Below are 22827 nucleotides of genomic sequence, written 5' to 3' on the forward strand. Positions count from 1 at the left end.
TGCTGCTTTTTACAACCTCAGGCCATTTATGCCCCAACTGTGCTGCGTTCAATGTTGCCCACATTCAGCAGAAAAAGTCAATGAGCTGCCACCATGCGTAGTCGTGGCCGAGAGGTTAAGGTGATGGACTTGAAATCCATTGGGGTTTCCCCGCGCAGGTTCGAACCCTGCCGACTACGGAACAGCCAGCTCCTTTTGCTTTTTCTCTCTGTGAGAGGAACTGTGGCTTTTGCGACGTTTGGTTGCGGGCCTGCGTGTTTAATCCCATATTGAATAATTCAAGTCCAGCGACTAGTCGCAATTTAGCTTTTTTTTGTAGTCCCTACACTCTGATGTTGCCTAGAGAAACGTTCAATAAATCGACAGCAACATCTTGTACGGCTCATAAGATTGGGATTTGATAGTTTTTTTTCCAAGTCGCCCAGTTCGTTTTGGCTGTCCCTTTGTGGCACATTTTCCCCACTCCATCTGCTTCTGGAGAGTTGCTTTATGCACAGCTCTTTTCAAGACTGATGCTAGCACAGTTCCAAAAGGCCCAGGCGAAATGTGCTTTTAGCCATGCTTTTGGACCATGGCTTTGGTAACACCTAATGACTTCAAGGTCTTTCACGGTGCAGCTCAGCAGTGGCATGGCACAGCTCTGAAACGCCGTTTCCTGGAGGACGCCTGCATCTGTTTTTTTTTAAGAGGACGCAGGTCTGTGTCCAGGGTTCAAGTCCCTGTTCGGGCGAAGGCCTGTCTGTTTGTCAGAGACCTCGTTGTTCTTTTCATATCACTTGGTGGCTGTCCATTGTGGTGTGGCCTGCGAGAGCACGTTGCTCTGAATTCAGATCATCAGCTTGTGTGGAAAGAGTGCCCATGAAGTTAGCTGAGTTTGTTAGATTAGAGAGCTATGCTGTCCCTGCTTCCCAGAGATTGTACGGAAAAGTTGCACTAGAGCTAGTGCACCTTCCTCTACCCCTGTTGACCCTGTGCTTGGTTGCCACCTCACCTCACACCTCCAAAAGGCCCAGGCGAAATGTGCTTTTGGCCATGCTTTTGGACCATGGCTTTGGTTACACCTAATGACTTCAAGGTCTTTCACGGTGCAGCTCAGCAGTGGCATGGCACAGCTCTGAAACGCCGTTTCCTGGAGGACGCCTGCATCTGGTTTTTTTAAGAGGATGCAGGTCTGTGCTGTGATGAGAAAGTGTTGTTAGCCGGCAAGGGGCTTGCAGAGGTCCAACTCCGCAAACAGGTGCCTCAGCAAACAGGAGCCCAGATAGCTCAGTCGGTAGAGCATCAAACTTTTAATCTGAGGGTCCAGAGTTCAAGTCCCTGTTCGGGCGAAGGCCTGTCTGTTTGTCAGAGACCTTGTTGTTCTTTTCATATCACTCGGTGGCTGTCCATTGTGGTGTGGCCTGCGAGAGCACAATGCTCTGAATTCAGATCATCAGCTTGTGTGGAAAGAGTGCCCATGAAGTTAGCTGAGTTTGTTAGATTAGAGAGCTATGCTGTCCCTGCTTCCCAGAGATTGTACGGAAAAGTTGCACTAGAGCTAGTGCACCTTCCTCTACCCCTGTTGACCCTGTGCTTGGTTGCCACCTCAGCAGGAGAGAGAAAGCAGACGTCTGTAGTCGTGGCCGAGTGGTTAAGGCGATGGACTAGAAACCCATTGGTTTTTCCCCGCGCAGGTTCGAATCCTGCCGACTACGTTGTTTTGCACGTCCACTTATGTTGTTGTTCTCTTTTCTTTCAATCCTCCTATACGTAATTGGAATCCTCCTCTGCAACTCACAAACAAGCCCCTGTCACTTAGTGACCAGGCAGCTGTGGGTGAGCGACAGTGGTTTGCCGCGACCGTACAGTCATCCGTACTCTGTGTTGTGGCCAGAGAAATCCCAGTTTGAATCACGGTCACAAACCAGTGTCCCTTAGTGTCCAGGCAGCTGCAGAGCTTATCGGTGAGCGAGCGGTGTGCCGTGATCGTATAGTGGTCAGTACTCTGTGTTGTGGCCGCAGCAACCCCGGTTCGAATCCGGGTCACGGCAGCGTGTTCCTGTTAACTGCGAGCAATGCTTGTGCTGCTTTTTACAACCTCAGGCCATTTATGCCCCAACTGTGCTGCGTTCAATGTTGCCCACATTCAGCAATAAAGTCAACGAGGTGCAACCATGCGTAGTCGTGGCCGAGAGGTTAAGGTGATGGACTTGAAATCCATTGGGGTCTCCCCGTGCAGGTTCGAACCCTGCCGACTACGGAACAGCCAGCTGCTTTTGCTTTTTCTCTCTGTGAGAGGAACTGTGGCTTTTGCGACGTTTTGTTGCGGGCCTGCGTGTTTAATCCCATATTGAATAATTCAAGTCCAGCGACTAGTCGCAATTTAGCTTTTTTTGTAGTCCCTACACTCTGATGTTGCCTAGAGAAACGTTCAATAAATCGACAGCAACATCTTGTACGGCTCATCAAGATTGGGATTTGATAGTTTTTTTCCAAGTCGCCCAGTCCGTTTTGGCTGTCCCTTTGTGGCACATTTTCCCCACTCCATCTGCTTCTGGAGAGTTATTTTATGCACAGCTCTTTTCAAGACTGATGCTAGCACAGTTCCAAAAGGCCCAGGCGAAATGTGCTTTTGGACCATGGCTTTGGTAACACCTAATGACTTCAAGGTCTTTCACGGTGTAGCTCAGCAGTGGCATGGCACAGCTCTGAAACGCCGTTTCCTGGAGGACGCCTGCATCTGGTTTTTTTAAGAGGACGCAGGTCTGTGCTGTGATGAGAAAGTGTTGTTAGCCGGCAAGGGGCTTGCAGAGGTCCAACTCCGCAAACAGGTGCCTCAGCAGACAGGAGCCCGGATAGCTCAGTAGGTAGAGCATCAGACTTTTAATCTGAGGGTCCAGGGTTCAAGTCCCCGTTCGGGCGTAGGCCTGTCTATTTGTCAGAGACCTCGTTGTTCTTTTCATATCACTTGGTGGCTGTCCATTGTGATGTGGCCTGCGAGAGCACGTTGCTCTGAATTCAGATCATCAGCTTGTGTGGAAAGAGTGCCCATGAAGTTAGCTGAGTGTGTTAGATCAGAGAGCTATGCTGTCCCTGCTTCCCAGAGATTGTACGGAAAAGTTGCACTAGAGCTAGTGCACCTTCCTCTACCCCTGTTGACCCTGTACTTGGTTGCCTCCTCAGCAGGAGAGAGAAAGCAGACGTCTGTAGTCGTGGCCGAGTGGTTAAGGTGATGGACTAGAAATCCATTGGGGTTTCCCCGCGCAGGTTCGAATCCTGCCGACTACGTTGTTTTGCACGTCCACTTATGATGTTGTTCTCTTTTCTTTCAAGCCTCCTATACGTAATTGGAATCCTCCTCTGCAACTCACAAACAAGCCCCTGTCACTTAGTGACCAGGCAGCTGTGAGTGAGCGACAGTGGTTTGCCGCGACCGTACAGTCATCCGTACTCTGTGTTGTGGCCAGAGAAATCCCAGTTTGAATCATGGTCACAAACCAGAGTCCCTTAGTGTCCAGGCAGCTGCAGAACTTATCGGTGAGCGAGCGGTGTGCCGTGATCGTATAGTGGTCAGTACTCTGTGTTGTGGCCGCAGCAACCCCGGTTCGAATCCGGGTCATGGCAGCGTGTTCCTGTTAACTGCGAGCAATGCTTGTGCTGCTTTTTACAACCTCAGGCCATTTATGCCCCAACTGTGCTGCGTTCAATGTTGCCCACATTCAGCAGAAAAAGTCAATGAGCTGCCACCATGCGTAGTCGTGGCCGAGAGGTTAAGGCGATGGACTTGAAATGCATTGGGGTCTCCCCGCGCAGGTTCGAACCCTGCCGACTGCGGAACAGCCAGCTGCTTTTGCTTTTTCTCTCTGTGAGAGGAACTGTGGCTTTTGCGACGTTTGGTTGCGGGCCTGCGTGTTTAATCCCATATTGAATAATTCAAGTCCAGCGACTAGTCGCAATTTAGCTTTTTTTTTGTAGTCCCTACACTCTGATGTTGCCTAGAGAAACGTTCAATAAATCGACAGCAACATCTTGTACGGCTCATAAGATTGGGATTTGATAGTTTTTTTTCCAAGTCGCCCAGTCCGTTTTGGCTGTCCCTTTGTGGCACATTTTCCCCACTCCATCTGCTTCTGGAGAGTTGCTTTATGCACAGCTCTTTTCAAGACTGATGCTAGCACAGTTCCAAAAGGCCCAGGCGAAATGTGCTTTTGGCCATGCTTTTGGACCATGGCTTTGGTAACACCTAATGACTTCAAGGTCTTTCACGGTGCAGCTCAGCAGTGGCATGGCACAGCTCTGAAACGCCGTTTCCTGGAGGACGCCTGCATCTGTTTTTTTTTAAGAGCAGGAGAGAGAAAGCAGACGTCTGTAGTCGTGGCTGAGTGGTTAAGGCGATGGACTAGAAATCCATTGGGGTTTCCCCGCGCAGGTTCGAATCCTGCCGACTACGTTGTTTTGCACGTCCACTTATGTTGTTGTTCTCTTTTCTTTCAAGCCTCCTATACGTAATTGGAATCCTCCTCTGCAACTCACAAACAAGCCCCTGTCACTTAGTGACCAGGCAGCTGTGGGTGAGCGACAGTGGTTTGCCGCGACCGTACAGTCATCCGTACTCTGTGTTGTGGCCAGAGAAATGCCAGTTTGAATCACTGTCACAAACCAGTGTCCCTTAGTGTCCAGGCAGCTGCAGAGCTTATCGGCGAGCGAGCGGTGTGCCGTGATCGTATAGTGGTCAGTACTCTGTGTTGTGGCCGCAGCAACCCCGGTTCGAATCCGGGTCACGGCAGCGTGTTCCTGTTAACTGCGAGCAATGCTTGTGCTGCTTTTTACAACCTCAGGCCATTTATGCCCCAACTGTGCTGCGTTCAATGTTGCCCACATTCAGTAGAAAAAGTCAACGAGGTGCAACCATGCGTAGTCGTGGCCGAGAGGTTAAGGTGATGGACTTGAAATCCATTGGGGTCTCCCCGTGCAGGTTCGAACCCTGCCGACTACGGAACAGCCAGCTGCTTTTGCTTTTTCTCTCTGTGAGAGGAACTGTGGCTTTTGCGACGTTTTGTTGCGGGCCTGCGTGTTTAATCCCATATTGAATAATTCAAGTCCAGCGACTAGTCGCAATTTAGCTTTTTTTGTAGTCCCTACACTCTGATGTTGCCTAGAGAAACGTTCAATAAATCGACAGCAACATCTTGTACGGCTCATCAAGATTGGGATTTGGTAGTTTTTTTCCAAGTCGCCCAGTCCGTTTTGGCTGTCCCTTTGTGGCACATTTTCCCCACTCCATCTGCTTCTGGAGAGTTATTTTATGCACAGCTCTTTTCAAGACTGATGCTAGCACAGTTCCAAAAGGCCCAGGCGAAATGTGCTTTTGGACCATGGCTTTGGTAACACCTAATGACTTCAAGGTCTTTCACGGTGTAGCTCAGCAGTGGCATGGCACAGCTCTGAAACGCCGTTTCCTGGAGGACGCCTGCATCTGGTTTTTTTAAGAGGACGCAGGTCTGTGCTGTGATGAGAAAGTGTTGTTAGCCGGCAAGGGGCTTGCAGAGGTCCAACTCCGCAAACAGGTGCCTCAGCAGACAGGAGCCCGGATAGCTCAGTAGGTAGAGCATCAGACTTTTAATCTGACGGTCCAGGGTTCAAGTCCCCGTTCGGGCGTAGGCCTGTCTATTTGTCAGAGACCTCGTTGTTCTTTTCATATCACTTGGTGGCTGTCCATTGTGGTGTGGCCTGCGAGAGCACGTTGCTCTGAATTCAGATCATCAGCTTGTGTGGAAAGAGTGCCCATGAAGTTAGCTGAGTGTGTTAGATCAGAGAGCTATGCTGTCCCTGCTTCCCAGAGATTGTACGGAAAAGTTGCACAAGAGCTAGTGCACCTTCCTCTACCCCTGTTGACCCTGTGCTTGGTTGCCACCTCAGCAGGAGAGAGAAAGCAGACGTCTGTAGTCGTGGCAGAGTGGTTAAGGCGATGGACTAGAAATCCATTGGGGTTTCCCCGCGCAGGTTCGAATCCTGCAGACTACGATGTTTTGCACGTCCACTTATGTTGTTGTTCTCTTTTCTTTCAAGCCTCCTATACATAATTGGAATCCTCCTCTGCAACTCACAAACAAGCCCCTGTCACTTAGTGACCAGGCAGCTGTGGGTGAGCGACAGTGGTTTGCCGCAACCGTACAGTCATCCGTACTCTGTGTTGTGGCCAGAGAAATCCCAGTTTGAATCACGGTCACAAACCAGTGTCCCTTAGTGTCCAGGCAGCTGCAGAACTTATCGGTGAGCGAGCGGTGTGCCGTGATCGTATAGTGGTCAGTACTCTGTGTTGTGGCCGCAGCAACCCCGGTTCGAATCCGGGTCATGGCAGCGTGTTCCTGTTAACTGCGAGCAATGCTTGTGCTGCTTTTTACAACCTCAGGCCATTTATGCCCCAACTGTGCTGCGTTCAATGTTGCCCACATTCAGCAGAAAAAGTCAACGAGCTGCGATCATGCGTAGTCGTGGCCGAGAGGTTGAGGTGATGGACTTGAAATCCATTGGGGTCTCCCCGCGCAGGTTCGAACCCTGCCGACTACGGAACAGCCAACTGCTTTTGCTTTTTCTCTCTTTGAGAGGAACTGTGGCTTTTGTGACGTTTGGTTGCGGGCCTGCGTGTTTAATCCCATATTGAATAATTCAAGTCCAGCGACTAGTCGCAATTTAGTTTTTTTGTAGTCCCTACACTCTGATGTTGCCTAGAGAAACGTTCAATAAATCGACAGCAACATCTTGTACGGCTCATCCAGATTGGGATTTGATAGTTTTTTTTCCAAGTCGCCCCGTCCTTTTTGGCTGTCCCTTTGTGGCACATTTTCCCCACTCCATCTGCTTCTGGAGAGTTGCTTTATGCACAGCTCTTTTCAAGACTGATGCTAGCACAGTTCCAAAAGGCCCAGGCGAAATGTGCTTTTGGCCATGCTTTTGGACCATGGCTTTGGTAACACCTAATGACTTCAAGGTCTTTCACGGTGCAGCTCAGCAGTGGCATGGCACAGCTCTGAAACGCCGTTTCCTGGAGGACGCCTGCATCTGTTTTTTTTAAGAGGACGCAGGTCTGTGCTGTGATGAGAAAGTGTTGTTAGCCGGCAAGGGGCTTGCAGAGGTCCAACTCCGCAAACAGGTGCCTCGGCAGACAGGAGCCCGGATAGCTCAGTCGGTAGAGCATCAGACTTTTAATCTGAGGGTCCAGGGTTCAAGTCCCTGTGCGGGCGAAGGCCTGTCTGCTTGTCTGAGACCTCGTTGTTCTTTTCATATCACTTGGTGGCTGTCCATTGTGGTGTGGCCTGCGAGAGCACGTTGCTCTGAATTCAGATCATCAGCTTGTGTGGAAAGAGTGCCCATGTTAGTTAGCTGAGTTTGTTAGATTAGAGAGCTATGCTGTCCCTGCTTCCCAGAGATTGTACGGAAAAGTTGCGCTAGTGCACCTTCCTCTACCCCTGTTGACCCTGTACTTGGTTGCCTCCTCAGCAGGAGAGAGAAAGCAGACGTCTGTAGTCGTGGCCGAGTGGTTAAGGCGATGGACTAGAAATCCATTGGGGTTTCCCCGCGCAGGTTCGAATCCTGCCGACTACGTTGTTTTGCACGTCCACTTATGATGTTGTTCTCTTTTCTTTCAAGCCTCCTATACGTATTTGGAATCCTCCTCTGCAACTCACAAACAAGCCCCTGTCACTTAGTGACCAGGCAGCTGTGAGTGAGCGACAGTGGTTTGCCGCGACCGTACAGTCATCCGTACTCTGTGTTGTGGCCAGAGAAATCCCAGTTTGAATCATGGTCACAAACCAGAGTCCCTTAGTGTCCAGGCAGCTGCAGAACTTATCGGTGAGCGAGCGGTGTGCCGTGATCGTATAGTGGTCAGTACTCTGTGTTGTGGCCGCAGCAACCCCGGTTCGAATCCGGGTCACGGCAGCGTGTTCCTGTTAACTGCGAGCAATGCTTGTGCTGCTTTTTACAACCTCAGGCCATTTATGCCCCAACTGTGCTGCGTTCAATGTTGCCCACATTCAGCAGAAAAAGTCAATGAGCTGCCACCATGCGTAGTCGTGGCCGAGAGGTTAAGGCGATGGACTTGAAATCCATTGGGGTCTCCCCGCGCAGGTTCGAACCCTGCCGACTGCGGAACAGCCAGCTGCTTTTGCTTTTTCTCTCTGTGAGAGGAACTGTGGCTTTTGCGACGTTTGGTTGCGGGCCTGCGTGTTTAATCCCATATTGAATAATTCAAGTCCAGCGACTAGTCGCAATTTAGCTTTTTTTTGTAGTCCCTACACTCTGATGTTGCCTAGAGAAACGTTCAATAAATCGACAGCAACATCTTGTACGGCTCATAAGATTGGGATTTGATAGTTTTTTTTCCAAGTCGCCCAGTCCGTTTTGGCTGTCCCTTTGTGGCACATTTTCCCCACTCCATCTGCTTCTGGAGAGTTGCTTTATGCACAGCTCTTTTCAAGACTGATGCTAGCACAGTTCCAAAAGGCCCAGGCGAAATGTGCTTTTGGCCATGCTTTTGGACCATGGCTTTGGTAACACCTAATGACTTCAAGGTCTTTCACGGTGCAGCTCAGCAGTGGCATGGCACAGCTCTGAAACGCCGTTTCCTGGAGGACGCCTGCATCTGTTTTTTTTTAAGAGGACGCAGGTCTGTGTCCAGGGTTCAAGTCCCTGTTCGGGCGAAGGCCTGTCTGTTTGTCAGAGACCTCGTTGTTCTTTTCATATCACTTGGTGGCTGTCCATTGTGGTGTGGCCTGCGAGAGCACGTTGCTCTGAATTCAGATCATCAGCTTGTGTGGAAAGAGTGCCCATGAAGTTAGCTGAGTTTGTTAGATTAGAGAGCTATGCTGTCCCTGCTTCCCAGAGATTGTACGGAAAAGTTGCACTAGAGCTAGTGCACCTTCCTCTACCCCTGTTGACCCTGTGCTTGGTTGCCACCTCACCTCACACCTCCAAAAGGCCCAGGCGAAATGTGCTTTTGGCCATGCTTTTGGACCATGGCTTTGGTAACACCTAATGACTTCAAGGTCTTTCACGGTGCAGCTCAGCAGTGGCATGGCACAGCTCTGAAACGCCGTTTCCTGGAGGACGCCTGCATCTGGTTTTTTTAAGAGGACGCAGGTCTGTGCTGTGATGAGAAAGTGTTGTTAGCCGGCAAGGGGCTTGCAGAGGTCCAACTCCGCAAACAGGTGCGTCGGCAGACAGGAACCCGGATAGCTCAGTCGGTAGAGCATCAGACTTTTAATCTGAGGGTCCAGGGTTCAAGTCCCTGTGCGGGCGAAGGCCTGTCTGCTTGTCTGAGACCTCGTTGTTCTTTTCATATCACTTGGTGGCTGTCCATTGTGGTGTGGCCTGCGAGAGCACGGTGCTCTGAATTCAGATCATCAGCTTGTGTGGAAAGAGTGCCCATGTTAGTTAGCTAAGTTTGTTAGATTAGAGAGCTATGCTGTCCCTGCTTCCCAGAGATTGTACGGAAAAGTTGCACTAGAGCTAGTGCAATTTCCTCTACCCCTGTTGACCCTGTGCTTGGTTGCCACCTCAGCAGGAGAGAGAAAGCAGACGTCTGTAGTCGTGGCCGAGTGGTTAAGGCGATGGACTAGAAATCCATTGGGGTTTCCCTGCGCAGGTTCGAATCCTGCCGACTACGTTGTTTTGCACGTCCACTTATGATGTTGTTCTCTTTTCTTTCAAGCCTCCTATACGTAATTGGAATCCTCCTCTGCAACTCACAAACAAGCCCCTGTCACTTAGTGACCAGGCAGCTGTGGGTGAGCGACAGTGGTTTGCCGCGACCGTACAGTCATCCGTACTCTGTGTTGTGGCCAGAGAAATCCCAGTTTGAATCATGGTCACAAACCAGAGTCCCTTAGTGTCCAGGCAGCTGCAAAGGTTATCGGTGAGCGAGCGGTGTGCCGTGATCGTATAGTGGTCAGTACTCTGTGTTGTGGCCGCAGCAACCCCGGTTCGAATCCGGGTCACGGCAGCGTGTTCCTGTTAACTGCGAGCAATGCTTGTGCTGCTTTTTACAACCTCAGGCCATTTATGCCCCAACTGTGCTGCGTTCAATGTTGCCCACATTCAGCAGAAAAAGTCAATGAGCTGCCACCATGCGTAGTCGTGGCCGAGAGGTTAAGGCGATGGACTTGAAATCCATTGGGGTCTCCCCGCGCAGGTTCGAACCCTGCCGACTACGGAACAGCCAGCTGCTTTTGCTTTTTCTCTCTGTGAGAGGAACTGTGGCTTTTGCGACGTTTGGTTGCGGGCCTGCGTGTTTAATCCCATATTGAATAATTCAAGTCCAGCGACTAGTCGCAATTTAGCTTTTTTTTGTAGTCCCTAAACTCTGATGTTGCCTAGAGAAACGTTCAATAAATCGACAGCAACATCTTGTACGGCTCATAAGATTGGGATTTGATAGTTTTTTTTCCAAGTCGCCCAGTCCGTTTTGGCTGTCCCTTTGTGGCACATTTTCCCCACTCCATCTGCTTCTGGAGAGTTGCTTTATGCACAGCTCTTTTCAAGACTGATGCTAGCACAGTTCCAAAAGGCCCAGGCGAAATGTGCTTTTGGCCATGCTTTTGGACCATGGCTTTGGTAACACCTAATGACTTCAAGGTCTTTCACGGTGCAGCTCAGCAGTGGCATGGCACAGCTCTGAAACGCCGTTTCCTGGAGGACGCCTGCATCTGTTTTTTTTTTAAGAGGACGCAGGTCTGTGTCCAGGGTTCAAGTCCCTGTTCGGGCGAAGGCCTGTCTGTTTGTCAGAGACCTCGTTGTTCTTTTCATATCACTTGGTGGCTGTCCATTGTGGTGTGGCCTGCGAGAGCACGTTGCTCTGAATTCAGATCATCAGCTTGTGTGGAAAGAGTGCCCATGAAGTTAGCTGAGTTTGTTAGATTAGAGAGCTATGCTGTCCCTGCTTCCCAGAGATTGTACGGAAAAGTTGCACTAGAGCTAGTGCACCTTCCTCTACCCCTGTTGACCCTGTGCTTGGTTGCCACCTCACCTCACACCTCCAAAAGGCCCAGGCGAAATGTGCTTTTGGCCATGCTTTTGGACCATGGCTTTGGTAACACCTAATGACTTCAAGGTCTTTCACGGTGCAGCTCAGCAGTGGCATGGCACAGCTCTGAAACGCCGTTTCCTGGAGGACGCCTGCATCTGTTTTTTTTTAAGAGGACGCAGGTCTGTGTCCAGGGTTCAAGTCCCTGTTCGGGCGAAGGCCTGTCTGTTTGTCAGAGACCTCGTTGTTCTTTTCATATCACTTGGTGGCTGTCCATTGTGGTGTGGCCTGCGAGAGCACGTTGCTCTGAATTCAGATCATCAGCTTGTGTGGAAAGAGTGCCCATGAAGTTAGCTGAGTTTGTTAGATTAGAGAGCTATGCTGTCCCTGCTTCCCAGAGATTGTACGGAAAAGTTGCACTAGAGCTAGTGCACCTTCCTCTACCCCTGTTGACCCTGTGCTTGGTTGCCACCTCACCTCACACCTCCAAAAGGCCCAGGCGAAATGTGCTTTTGGCCATGCTTTTGGACCATGGCTTTGGTAACACCTAATGACTTCAAGGTCTTTCACGGTGCAGCTCAGCAGTGGCATGGCACAGCTCTGAAACGCCGTTTCCTGGAGGACGCCTGCATCTGGTTTTTTTAAGAGGATGCAGGTCTGTGCTGTGATGAGAAAGTGTTGTTAGCCGGCAAGGGGCTTGCAGAGGTCCAACTCCGCAAACAGGTGCCTCGGCAGACAGGAGCCCGGATAGCTCAGTCGGTAGAGCATCAGACTTTTAATCTGAGGGTCCAGGGTTCAAGTCCCCGTTCGGGCGTAGGCCTGTCTATTTGTCAGAGACCTCGTTGTTCTTTTCATATCACTTGGTGGCTGTCCATTGTGGTGTGGCCTGCGAGAGCACGTTGCTCTGAATTCAGATCATCAGCTTGTGTGGAAAGAGTGCCCATGAAGTTAGCTGAGTGTGTTAGATTAGAGAGCTATGCTGTCCCTGCTTCCCAGAGATTGTACGGAAAAGTTGCACAAGAGCTAGTGCACCTTCCTCTACCCCTGTTGACCCTGTGCTTGGTTGCCACCTCAGCAGGAGAGAGAAAGCAGACGTCTGTAGTCGTGGCCGAGTGGTTAAGGCGATGGACTAGAAATCCATTGGGGTTTCCACGCGCAGGTTCGAATCCTGCCGACTACGATGTTTTGCACGTCCACTTATGTTGTTCTCTTTTCTTTCAAGCCTCCTATACATAATTGGAATCCTCTTCTGCAACTCACAAACAAGCCCCTGTCACTTAGTGACCAGGCAGCTGTGGGTGAGCGACAGTGGTTTGCCGCAACCGTACAGTCATCCGTACTCTGTGTTGTGGCCAGAGAAATCCCAGTTTGAATCACGGTCACAAACCAGTGTCCCTTAGTGTCCAGGCAGCTGCAGAACTTATCGGTGAGCGAGCGGTGTGCCGTGATCGTATAGTGGTCAGTACGCTGTGTTGTGGCCGCAGTAACCCCGGTTCGAATCCGGGTCATGGCAGCATGTTCCTGTTAACTGCGAGCAATGCTTGTGCTGCTTTTTACAACCTCAGGCCATTTATGCCCCAACTGTGCTGCGTTCAATGTTGCCCACATTCAGGAGAAAAAGTCAACGAGCTGCGACCATGCGTAGTCGTGGCCGAGAGGTTGAGGTGATGGACTTGAAATCCATTGGGGTCTCCCCGCGCAGGTTCGAACCCTGCCGAATACGGAACAGCCAGCTGCTTTTGCTTTTTCTCTCTGTGAGAGGAACTGTGGCTTTTGCGACGTTTGGTTGCGGGCCTGCGTGTTTAATCCCATATTGAATAATTCAAGTCCAGCGACTAGTCGCAATTTAGCTTTTTTTTGTAGTCCCTACACTCTGATGTTGCCTAGAGAAACGTTCAATAAATCGACAGCAACATCTTGTACGGCTCATAAGATTGGGATTTGATAGTTTTTTTTCCAAGTCGCCCAGTCCATATTGGCTGTCCCTTTGTGGCACATTTTCCCCACTCCATCTGCTTCTGGAGAGTTGCTTTATGCACAGCTCTTTTCAAGACTGATGCTAGCACAGTTCCAAAAGGCCCAGGCGAAATGTGCTTTTGGCCATGCTTTTGGACCATGGCTTTGGTAACACCTAATGACTTCAAGGTCTTTCACGCTGCAGCTCAGCAGTGGCATGGCACAGCTCTGAAACGCCGTTTCCTGGAGGACGCCTGTATCTGTTTTTTTTAAGAGGACGCAGGTCTGTGCTGTGATGAGAAAGTGTTGTTAGCCGGCAAGGGGCTTGCAGAGGTCCAACTCCGCAAACAGGTGCCTCGTCAGACAGGAGCCCGGATAGCTCAGTCGGTAGAGCATCAGACTTTTAATCTGAGGGTCCTGGGTTCAAGTCCCTGTTCGGGCGAAGGCCTGTCTGTTTGTCAGAGACCTCGTTGTTCTTTTCATATCACTTGGTGGCTGTCCATTGTGGTGTGGCCTGCGAGAGCACGTTGCTCTGAATTCAGATCATCAGCTTGTGTGGAAAGAGTGCCCATGAAGTTAGCTGAGTTTGTTAGATTAGAGAGCTATGCTGTCCCTGCTGCCCAGAGATTGTACGGAAAAGTTGCACTAGAGCTAGTGCACCTTCCTCTACCCCTGTTGACCCTGTGCTTGGTTGCCACCTCAGCAGGAGAGAGAAAGCAGACGTCTGTAGTCGTGGCCGAGTGGTTAAGGCGATGGACTAGAAATCCATTGGGGTTTCCCCGCGCAGGTTCGAATCCTGCCGACTACGTTGTTTTGCACGTCCACTTATGTTGTTGTTCTCTTTTCTTTCAAGCCTCCTATACGTAATTGGAATCCTCCTCTGCAACTCACAAACAAGCCCCTGTCACTTAGTGACCAGGCAGCTGTGGGTGAGCGACAGTGGTTTGCCGCGACCGTACAGTCATTATAGTGGAACTTTTATTATGTAATCACTATATATAGTAGAACTTTTATTATGTAATCATTATATAATCTGCCACTATTAAAATATAGATTACTATTAAAATATACTGTTAAAACTTATAGAAAGACCTATATTCAATTGATGCAGAAGAGACATACAAACATGCAGGGCCTTATAATTGAGGGCCTTACAATTGAAGCACAGCAGGTCATGCGCCAAAGTGAGAACATTATGACAGAGCGTATGCAATACATTTAGACAATGTATATGTTGAACAAGACAAAAACAACCCTTGTCAAAATAGCATACATAAGGAGAATCATTTAGAAAATATGGAAACATCATGATCATATGCAAACACATGATTGTAAGCACATGCTATGTGACCTTTAAGATATGTAAAAACAGAAAAACATACAGCCATTAATTAAAAAGCTAGGATGCTATTGGAGCCGGGAATAGGGTGATGTTAAATCATATCTCATGATACCTATGGATAAGAAACTGTATATAAACTGTAGGTTTTTGGACATTGAGGGGGAGAGAGCTCGATCGACCATCTCTGCTGTAACAATAAACTGCTTCAACTTGAGAACTTCGAAGACCTCAGCCTCTTTTTTGAAACCTAGAAGATGTTTGTCGAGATCCAGCGCAACTTTCCACTACATAATTTGGCGTCCAACGTGGGGCTGGACTGAGGATAGTCGAAGGAAGGTGTCAATGGGCCGATCCTTGGCAGACACTCACGCAGAGACCAAATAGCGCGCAGATTAAAAAAGGTGAGCAGATTTTTGCTTTATTTTGGTTCTCTGATGAGTGTGCTGTGGGGTGGATCAGACACCTGAACTTGACTTTTGAAATACCTCACCATTAAAAAGAACCTATGAATTGACTAAATCAATAAAAAGAATGATAAAGTAATTGATAAAGTGATAAAAGAATAGTGAAATGAACTATTTATAAGAAAAAGAGGTCTTCCAGGTTGTCAAGGTATGTGCTTGTACTAACAAATGGCTGTAAATTATGCACAAACTAATGGCTTTGTATTATATACTAACGAATGGCTGTAAATTATATGCGTATGAAAGAGAGGTACATGCATGGATTGCTACGCGAGAGGCGGGAGCAAGGCGCGCGAGGTAGCACTGGAAATGATCGCTTGCTTTAGGTGTGATTAGAACAAAGGAGCGCTCCGCGTCTCTGTACTCGCCTGTGGATTGAGTAAGACTCTCCCGATAGAGGCAGGGAAATTGGGAGGAGGCCTTTAATCTGATCCCAAAAGCACCTACAGGGAGGGCTGGATCTCAGTGGATGACCTGTGTTAGTCTATATGTTGTGTTTTTATATATGTATGTGGTCTGGACCGAAGAGAATGGGGAATGTTTTGGAAAAGATAATTAGATTGAATGAGAATGCAAATGCTGAGACATTTGTGAATGAAGATGCATATGGTAAGAGATTTAGAAGGTTAAAGCATGAGTAGGGTGTGTGTTTAAGGACGATGAGAGCTAGAGAGAAATTACTAAGTTGTAGTGTGAGAGAAAGTGAGTATTATAAGAGATTAAAATACAGATAAAATATTAATTGATTAGAGAATGAATAAAAATTGCACATGCTGTGCTGGAGGGACAAAGCAAGCAAAGTGGCCACAACAATTAAGAGTTTTGCATGTAAAAAAGTTTGTTTTGTCTCTCAGGACCTGCTTGTGATGATAAAGACATTTTAACTGTTCCTCCAAAAGAAATAAAAGAAATAAAATTAATAGAGGGAGGTTTGGATTCCAGATTAAAAAAAAAAAGAATAGTTTGCATGCAAATGATCTGTGTTTGCTCGTTAAGAGGCCTTGATAGCGACAGACGTTAACTAGTAACTGTTTCTCAGATTTGGGAAGTTTTTTAACAATATAGGATATACATAGAACAGATTTAGATTTCAAAAGTGAGTTCTGAATGTGTGGTGACAGTTAAGAGATTAAAAGCAGATTAGAATATAGAGACGTGCGCAAGGAAATTCCTATGGTTATTGCTTTAGTGTTGTGTGTGTCTGTGTCTGTGTGAATGGTTGTGTAAAATTCCATATTGGTGGACAGGCAGAGCCCCCCTTCTGCACAGTCCCTTAAGTGGAGCATGGCAGGGATGGACACTCTGTGGTACACTGAGAGGAATGAATGAGTGAATGAGTCCTCTAAATTTGAGGGACTAGAATGTGAGAGTGTGGTTAAGTGTTTGTGTTTAGTGTTTGTGATAAAGAGTGAGATAAAAGAATCATCATCATTGTAGATTATAATATAAAGATGGACTGTGAAATATTGTGTAATAAAGATAATATAGAAGAGACTGATGCAGTTTAGGGAAGAGATTATAATATTTAGGAAGTAAATGAATTCAGTTCAGATAGAAAGATATAAAGAGAAATATATTAAATTAAGGAGAAGTATATAACATAGGTTGACATTTGTGCATACAAAGAGATCATAATATAAATTCTTAGAATTTAATTTAGTAAATAATAGTATCTGAATTAATAATATTAATTATAATATTAATATTAATATTAATGAGGTGTAAAGAGTATAGGATGTGGTAAAGTAAATACAATTTGGAAAATAAAAAATGTGTTATATAAAAGAATAAAGTATTAAGTTAAACATTTGGGAACAGAGAGGAATAATACTTAGAATTTAGAAAAAATAAGTATGTTTAAGATATAAATAATTTATAATTAAATACTCAACAAAAAGAGAACAGAAAAGAAAAATAATGGCAAAGAGGAGGAACATTTGATGTAAGCAGTGTGTGAGTAAATACAAACTCTGAAAAATAATAATTATAAATGAAAAGAATAAGACAAAAGGTAAAAAGTAAAATGATGAGTGTGAAAAAAAGAGTAAGAAATATGTACTGTAAACTTGAAACAGGTATAGAAAATGCTAGAGAAATTAAAACAATGTAAAGAAAGACCAACTAGTGAGAAAACACTAGAATAAATTAGGAGAAAAATAAATAAGTTAAGCACAAGCTGAAGCTAAAGAAATGGAATTAGAAGAAAACTAACAAAATAGAAAATTAATACAAAATACAGATGATTTATATATATATATATATATATAAATCAGCTGTTGGGCAGCAAAGAGAAGAACATAGATAAGAGGAGTCTTTATTTGATAAAGGAAACATGGGAAAGTGGAAAAATGTTTAGATAATAACTAAGCAAATGTATATATTAATTTAAGGGGCACGGAGATTGACTTTGAAGGGTCCTTGTCTTTTCACCTGCCGGACATTCCTGAAGGCACTGGGAAATAGAATAAGGTGTTTGGAGAAACACAAGGAGCAAATTGTTGACTGTGGACTCTTATTACATGAACTAAAGCAGTGAGCCAGGCACTGCATACAGAGAACTACTGAGACTTGACCCATCCACATATGTTCAAGAGACACTTAAAGAAGGAGAAACAAGAGACTGATGAACTGATCAAAAAAGCTAAGCTTTCCAGCAACATCAGCTGGGTGAAAGAGAAGCCATCACCAAGAGGAAGAAGGAATGCTCTACATATTAACTCCTTCAAAATGCAGGAAATGTGGGGATTCCTGAATGCAACAATGCAAAGACTGCACCATCTATGAAACAGTTGCCTCGGGGTGCGAGGGAGAGAGATTGGCTGTGGCCTAGCAAACTCAATCTCAAAAGCCCAGTAGAACTATGATGCAAATCAAGTACATTGCAAATTAAAACAAAAGTGGACCCTTTCTTGAATCAAATTAGACTCCTGTCAAATTAGTCAGGAAGGAAGGTATTATATAAATTAGGACTTCACATTTATTAAAAGCAATTTGAATTAAATAAGAATTACAAAATAAAAAGATAATATCTATTAATTATAACAGATAGAAGATGTAAGTAAGACAATTGGTAATGGGGAAAATAGATTGAGTTAAACATTTCTGAAGCAGGGCTAGTAAAAAGCAGAAAAAAAGAGCAAAACAGACCAGATAGATTCAGTGATTTTACAAAAATTACATATACGCTGTGGACCTAATCAGTTAGATGAGCTTGCCTTTAGAAGTAAATATCTAGAGAAAAAGAAAAAATATTGAATACAACATCTGAAAGAACAAATAGCTCAGAAGTTAAATGATTTAAACAAGTGCAGTGTTAAATACTTAAAGAAGTATTATCATTGCTGGACTTGAATTTAGAATTAGAAAATTAACCAGTACAGTTAAAATTAAGGGTTAAAATTAAACCAGATGCACATCTGCAGAGAAAAGAAGAAAAATGCTGAAATGATTATAAAAACAATATTGAAGTTTTATTGAGAGTAGGATTATTAACACCTAGTGATTATAATATGAAATAAATCATTGGATATTTTCTATTTAAAATATATTTCAAGTCAGGCATGACTGTGTATGTAACTAATAAGATTTGATTTTAATTTAAATTAATTTTTTAATTATGCTGCATTAAAGCCGGTAAAGAGCAGATGCTATAAGAACAATCAATGAGAGAAAATCTTCCAGCTGATGTTCCTACATTCTATGAAAAAATGTTCTTCCTAATGTCAAATATTGTTAAGTAATTTATTTCTGTTCAGCTTATTTTAGGTAATTAGCAGAGGAGGGTAGGTACCAATTAGTATTTACATTTGCTGGTGAAAATTATACATACAATGAAGCGTCTGAAGATCTGATGAGCAATAGTACTTTGTTACAACATGTGGTTGATTTAATTATCTCCATATAGACTTAGCTCAGTTAAAATACAGAAAACATATGATGACTTTTAGGGAGGATTTTAGCATTGATGGAACAGAGAATTTTACAAAGAACAGCACTGGAGAGAATTTATGAACCAGGAAAGACTGCAAAAATACAGTTCTGAATTAACAGGAAACACAGATGCAATAAAGGCATTTGAGGTGATGAAAGATAAATTAGTCTGTCATTGAAGGAAACACTGTAGCAGATTTGAAAGTAAATAAGCGACAGGATGTGAGGTAGTAAGTCACCTATAGTGCTTCTAGAGCTACAATCTCAATTAAAGAACATTGTGAAAATTAAACAACAAACAGATCTCTGTGAACAATCTAGCATGAAAGGGAGGAAAAGACAATAGTCTATAGCCTATACATAAAGAATAATTGCACCAACAGCATTTCTAAGTACAGTATACTTATTGCAGATGCACATGATTTTGATCAAGGGTGAAGTATTAGGAAAAATTAAACAGCAAGGAGATTGGTCTCCTTATTAAATGCAGTGATTAGTGAGTTTTGCCCATGTTACATCTGTGCTAAATATAATGTGAGGAAAGGGACAGCAACCAGTACCTTAAGTGACATTCAAGCATTTAGTAATGAGGGTTTTGAGGTTATACTAAAATGAGTACAAGGCAAGAAATACATGTTTGTACTACTTAACAGGTTAGGATTAAAAACAGGTTGTGGTGATTAATTATATTTCTAATAAGAAAAACTATGATTTCTACATCTGAAATAACATCAGAAATAATTTCAAATAATGGATGTGCATTTATAAAGTATTTAGAGTAATTAAAGTAAATTAAAAATAGCTAAATAAATAAATAAGTGATTAAATGAATAAGCAAACAAATAAATAAAATGTTAAAGAAGTACTGTTAATTAAGAATAAATCAAAGGCTAGAGTGAAATTATCATGCACAATCACAAGGACTGGTCAAAAGCTACAAGAAGATCCATTAGGGCCAAAGCTCTTTTTAAAAATATGTGAAAATGCTAAACTTGATTAAGTTTGGATTATTAAACTAGACTGATGTGTAAACAGATGCTTTAATGAGCTTTTACATGTACACTAACAGAAACAGGAACTTAACACTGCATGGAACGCTAATGTCCTGTCTAATACATTGGCAAATAAGAATTTTGTCTTATAAGAAAAACTAACTGCCATGTATGAAGCTATTCATTCACAGGAACAGAACAGTGAACGACAGAAGGAAGATGTTCCTGCTGCTGCTGATGATGATGCAAATGAAAGCCTAGAGGTAACTTCTCCAAAGGTAAAGGATTATCCCAGTCTGATGGAGTCAGACAAGAGTATCCAACAATTGACTTCTTAATTTTCTTGGAAAGGGGTGAATATCCCACAACAAAATGAAGGTAAAGAACAATCGTCTGAAGAAAAATATTGTACAAAATTCAGTATACTGTACTGTGACTGCCCATTTTGCCAGGCCCAATGTCTTGATATTATAGGAAGCACCAAATTTACATTAGAGAACAATGGTAGGTTGAAAAAAGAAAGCAAAGAAATGAACATTAAAGTTCAAGCAACAACAAGAGAGATTCCCACAAATATGCAATAAGAAATTAGAATATGAATGTTATAACCAAACAAGTGGATCGACAAATGTGAGAAAATTTAAAAGGAAATTGTGCAATAATTTGGCATTTGACTGACAAATGTGGGCAAAAGAAAATGTTTATATGCAAACCTTCCAAATGGCTACAGCTACAATAAAGAATATAATGTTGCCAGTTTCAGAAAAAGGCGATAGGACGGCTAACAGCACACTTGGTAATTGCACTGGACAAAATGTCCAATTGCCAAGATGATTTCCCTTAATACAACAATATGAACAAATAGCAGACTACTACTGGATCTATGGAAGGGGAATATTACACCTCAACATTCAATTGAAATGGAAAGGGATTTGTACTAGAGTTAAACTAATACAGGAAGTGATAATAACTGATTGAGTTGAAGAGCAAAATGACATACAAAGACAGCAGAATTGGAAGCACTGAATTAAGAGACCATATACACCTGACTTAGAAGTTCACAATGGCCAACCTAGTGTAATACCAGATGAGTTTAAAACTAGAGATATAGCAAAAGAAGGACTTGACTCTATAATAGTGTGGATAATTGCAATGACAATTTTTTTACAGTGGATTAACTACATTTATTACAACCAACAAAGATTTATAAATTACACAAATGATGACGTTAAAGTATTAGGAGAATAATTGGCCCTAACAAATAAAATGGCTTGGTAAATCACTGCACTCTTTGCTGCTCCTATATTCCAAATAACACCGCCTTAGGTGGATCTTTCACTGAAGCCATGCGAAAATTGGAAAATCTGAGGAAAGAAGTAAAAGAGAACGCTGGAGAGGATAAGAACTTTAGTGACTAGTTTGCTTCCATATATGGATCATTAGGACAATAGTTGCGATTGGACAATAATTAAGATTGGAATATTCAAAAGAATTGCTATATTTGTTTTTATTCTATTTTGTTGTGTTATCCCTCTTCTCAGATTTACAGCTAAAGCTGCTGCCAAGCAGATGGTCGATGTGCGAGTTAATAGAACTGTGCATGACTGCAGAGACCATGTCTATGAAGTTCTTGGGCCAGATTTGGAACAGTTGGATGAGTTTTGAGAACAATTACTACCCTAAATTTCTTTCATCTTTAATGTCTTAAAAATAATAATAATATAATTCTTTAGCTTTTTACTAATTTCATAAAGGCTTTAAATCCCAAAGAGAATGGTTTTAAGCAAGGCTTCACCTTAATACAGGAAAATGCAAATAGAATGGACTGAACTAAAAGATTGTGTAATCATTTTAAGACCCGTTTACTAGTATAAAATTCTGTGTATATAGGAGTTCATCAAAGCTGCCAGAGCTGATATCAGATGTACACGAGGAAAGAGGGAAGATGACTACGGGTCAAGGGACACTCCAGTATCCAGCAACAAAGGAGAAGAAGAGCACTGGAGGTTAAAAATCCCACTGTCTGCTCCAACACCAGACAGTACTCAGAAGTACCTCTGGCGACGTGGGATGAAACATCAGATATAGTTCTTTTACAGGCGCTATAAATGTTCTGCAAATATTGAGATTTTCTTTTGTGTGTTGATTAATTAAGTATATATGTTATATAACCACTGCTGTGAGCAAAGCTGACAAAGCATATGTTTTAACATGACTAATAATTGTTGAGTGTTAAACTCCCCAAGAAAGTATTTAGTTAGGGAGAGCGGGATCTTTTACTCCTTCTAAAGCCAAAAGTGGAGGGAGATGTTTGGTTCCGTTTCTTCTCTGAAGTGCGGCGCAAGGATGCTGACAATTGATAAGGATGTAGATGGGCAACTTTTTTGGTTGCACAAGAACGTTAAAAACTGAGCGAAATGTTAGATTCTTAAGTTGCACTTCAGCGAGGGATTTAGGAAAGGGACTTTTTTGATAAAGCCCCTGAGGGGGGATTTATAGTGGAACTTTTATTATGTAATCACTATATATAGTGGAACCTTTTATTATGTAATCACTATTTATAGTTGAACTTTTATTATGTAATCACTATATAATCTGCCACTATTAAAATTTATATTACTATTAAAATACACTGTTAAAACTTATAGAAAGACCTATATTCAAGTGATGCAGAAGAGACATACAAACATGCAGGGCCTTATAATTGAGGGCCTTACAATTGAAGCACAGCAGGTCATGCGCCAAAGTGAAAACATTATGACAGAGCGTATGCAATACATTTAGACAATGTATATGTTGAACAAGACAAAAACAACCCTCGCCAAAATAACATACATAAGGAGAATCATTTAGAAAGTATGAAAACAACATGATCCTATGCAAACACATGATTGTAAGCACATGCTATATGACCTTTAAGATATGTAAAAACAGAAAAACATACAGCCATTAATTAAAAAGCTAGGATCCTATTGGAGCCGGGAATAGGGTGATGTTACATCATATCTAATGATACCTATGGATAAGAAACTGTATATAAACTGTGGGTTTTTGGACATTGAGTGGGAGAGAGCTGGATCGACCATCTCTGCTGTAACAATAAACTGCTTCAACTTGAAAACTTCGAAGACCTCAGCCTAT

General features: G+C 44.0%; 24 non-coding genes and 1 pseudogene across 24 annotated transcripts; 24 read left to right on the plus strand and 1 right to left on the minus strand.

Annotated features, from left to right (window-relative positions):
- Positions 1 to 22827, minus strand: part of LOC130222042 (zinc finger protein 729-like) — a 632497-nt pseudogene that overhangs the window by 435511 nt on the left and 174159 nt on the right.
- trnas-uga (transfer RNA serine (anticodon UGA)) lies at positions 98 to 179 on the plus strand. Its single transcript has one exon. It is a non-coding gene; the product is annotated as a tRNA-Ser (tRNA).
- On the plus strand, positions 1959 to 2030 carry trnah-gug (transfer RNA histidin (anticodon GUG)). The gene has a single exon. It is a non-coding gene; the product is annotated as a tRNA-His (tRNA).
- Positions 2158 to 2239, plus strand: trnas-uga (transfer RNA serine (anticodon UGA)). The gene has a single exon. It is a non-coding gene; the product is annotated as a tRNA-Ser (tRNA).
- trnak-uuu (transfer RNA lysine (anticodon UUU)) lies at positions 2829 to 2901 on the plus strand. Its single transcript has one exon. It is a non-coding gene; the product is annotated as a tRNA-Lys (tRNA).
- Positions 3186 to 3267, plus strand: trnas-aga (transfer RNA serine (anticodon AGA)). Its single transcript has one exon. It is a non-coding gene; the product is annotated as a tRNA-Ser (tRNA).
- Positions 3532 to 3603, plus strand: trnah-gug (transfer RNA histidin (anticodon GUG)). The gene has a single exon. It is a non-coding gene; the product is annotated as a tRNA-His (tRNA).
- On the plus strand, positions 3732 to 3813 carry trnas-uga (transfer RNA serine (anticodon UGA)). The gene has a single exon. It is a non-coding gene; the product is annotated as a tRNA-Ser (tRNA).
- Positions 4348 to 4429, plus strand: trnas-aga (transfer RNA serine (anticodon AGA)). Its single transcript has one exon. It is a non-coding gene; the product is annotated as a tRNA-Ser (tRNA).
- Positions 4694 to 4765, plus strand: trnah-gug (transfer RNA histidin (anticodon GUG)). The gene has a single exon. It is a non-coding gene; the product is annotated as a tRNA-His (tRNA).
- trnas-uga (transfer RNA serine (anticodon UGA)) lies at positions 4894 to 4975 on the plus strand. Its single transcript has one exon. It is a non-coding gene; the product is annotated as a tRNA-Ser (tRNA).
- Positions 6268 to 6339, plus strand: trnah-gug (transfer RNA histidin (anticodon GUG)). Its single transcript has one exon. It is a non-coding gene; the product is annotated as a tRNA-His (tRNA).
- On the plus strand, positions 6468 to 6549 carry trnas-uga (transfer RNA serine (anticodon UGA)). Its single transcript has one exon. It is a non-coding gene; the product is annotated as a tRNA-Ser (tRNA).
- Positions 7151 to 7223, plus strand: trnak-uuu (transfer RNA lysine (anticodon UUU)). The gene has a single exon. It is a non-coding gene; the product is annotated as a tRNA-Lys (tRNA).
- On the plus strand, positions 7503 to 7584 carry trnas-aga (transfer RNA serine (anticodon AGA)). The gene has a single exon. It is a non-coding gene; the product is annotated as a tRNA-Ser (tRNA).
- On the plus strand, positions 7849 to 7920 carry trnah-gug (transfer RNA histidin (anticodon GUG)). Its single transcript has one exon. It is a non-coding gene; the product is annotated as a tRNA-His (tRNA).
- trnas-uga (transfer RNA serine (anticodon UGA)) lies at positions 8049 to 8130 on the plus strand. The gene has a single exon. It is a non-coding gene; the product is annotated as a tRNA-Ser (tRNA).
- On the plus strand, positions 9565 to 9646 carry trnas-aga (transfer RNA serine (anticodon AGA)). The gene has a single exon. It is a non-coding gene; the product is annotated as a tRNA-Ser (tRNA).
- trnah-gug (transfer RNA histidin (anticodon GUG)) lies at positions 9911 to 9982 on the plus strand. Its single transcript has one exon. It is a non-coding gene; the product is annotated as a tRNA-His (tRNA).
- Positions 10111 to 10192, plus strand: trnas-uga (transfer RNA serine (anticodon UGA)). The gene has a single exon. It is a non-coding gene; the product is annotated as a tRNA-Ser (tRNA).
- On the plus strand, positions 11744 to 11816 carry trnak-uuu (transfer RNA lysine (anticodon UUU)). The gene has a single exon. It is a non-coding gene; the product is annotated as a tRNA-Lys (tRNA).
- trnas-aga (transfer RNA serine (anticodon AGA)) lies at positions 12101 to 12182 on the plus strand. Its single transcript has one exon. It is a non-coding gene; the product is annotated as a tRNA-Ser (tRNA).
- trnah-gug (transfer RNA histidin (anticodon GUG)) lies at positions 12444 to 12515 on the plus strand. The gene has a single exon. It is a non-coding gene; the product is annotated as a tRNA-His (tRNA).
- trnak-uuu (transfer RNA lysine (anticodon UUU)) lies at positions 13328 to 13400 on the plus strand. Its single transcript has one exon. It is a non-coding gene; the product is annotated as a tRNA-Lys (tRNA).
- On the plus strand, positions 13685 to 13766 carry trnas-aga (transfer RNA serine (anticodon AGA)). The gene has a single exon. It is a non-coding gene; the product is annotated as a tRNA-Ser (tRNA).

The sequence above is a fragment of the Danio aesculapii genome, chromosome 4 (assembly GCF_903798145.1).
Source record: "Danio aesculapii chromosome 4, fDanAes4.1, whole genome shotgun sequence".
Classification (NCBI taxonomy): Eukaryota; Metazoa; Chordata; class Actinopteri; order Cypriniformes; family Danionidae; genus Danio; species Danio aesculapii.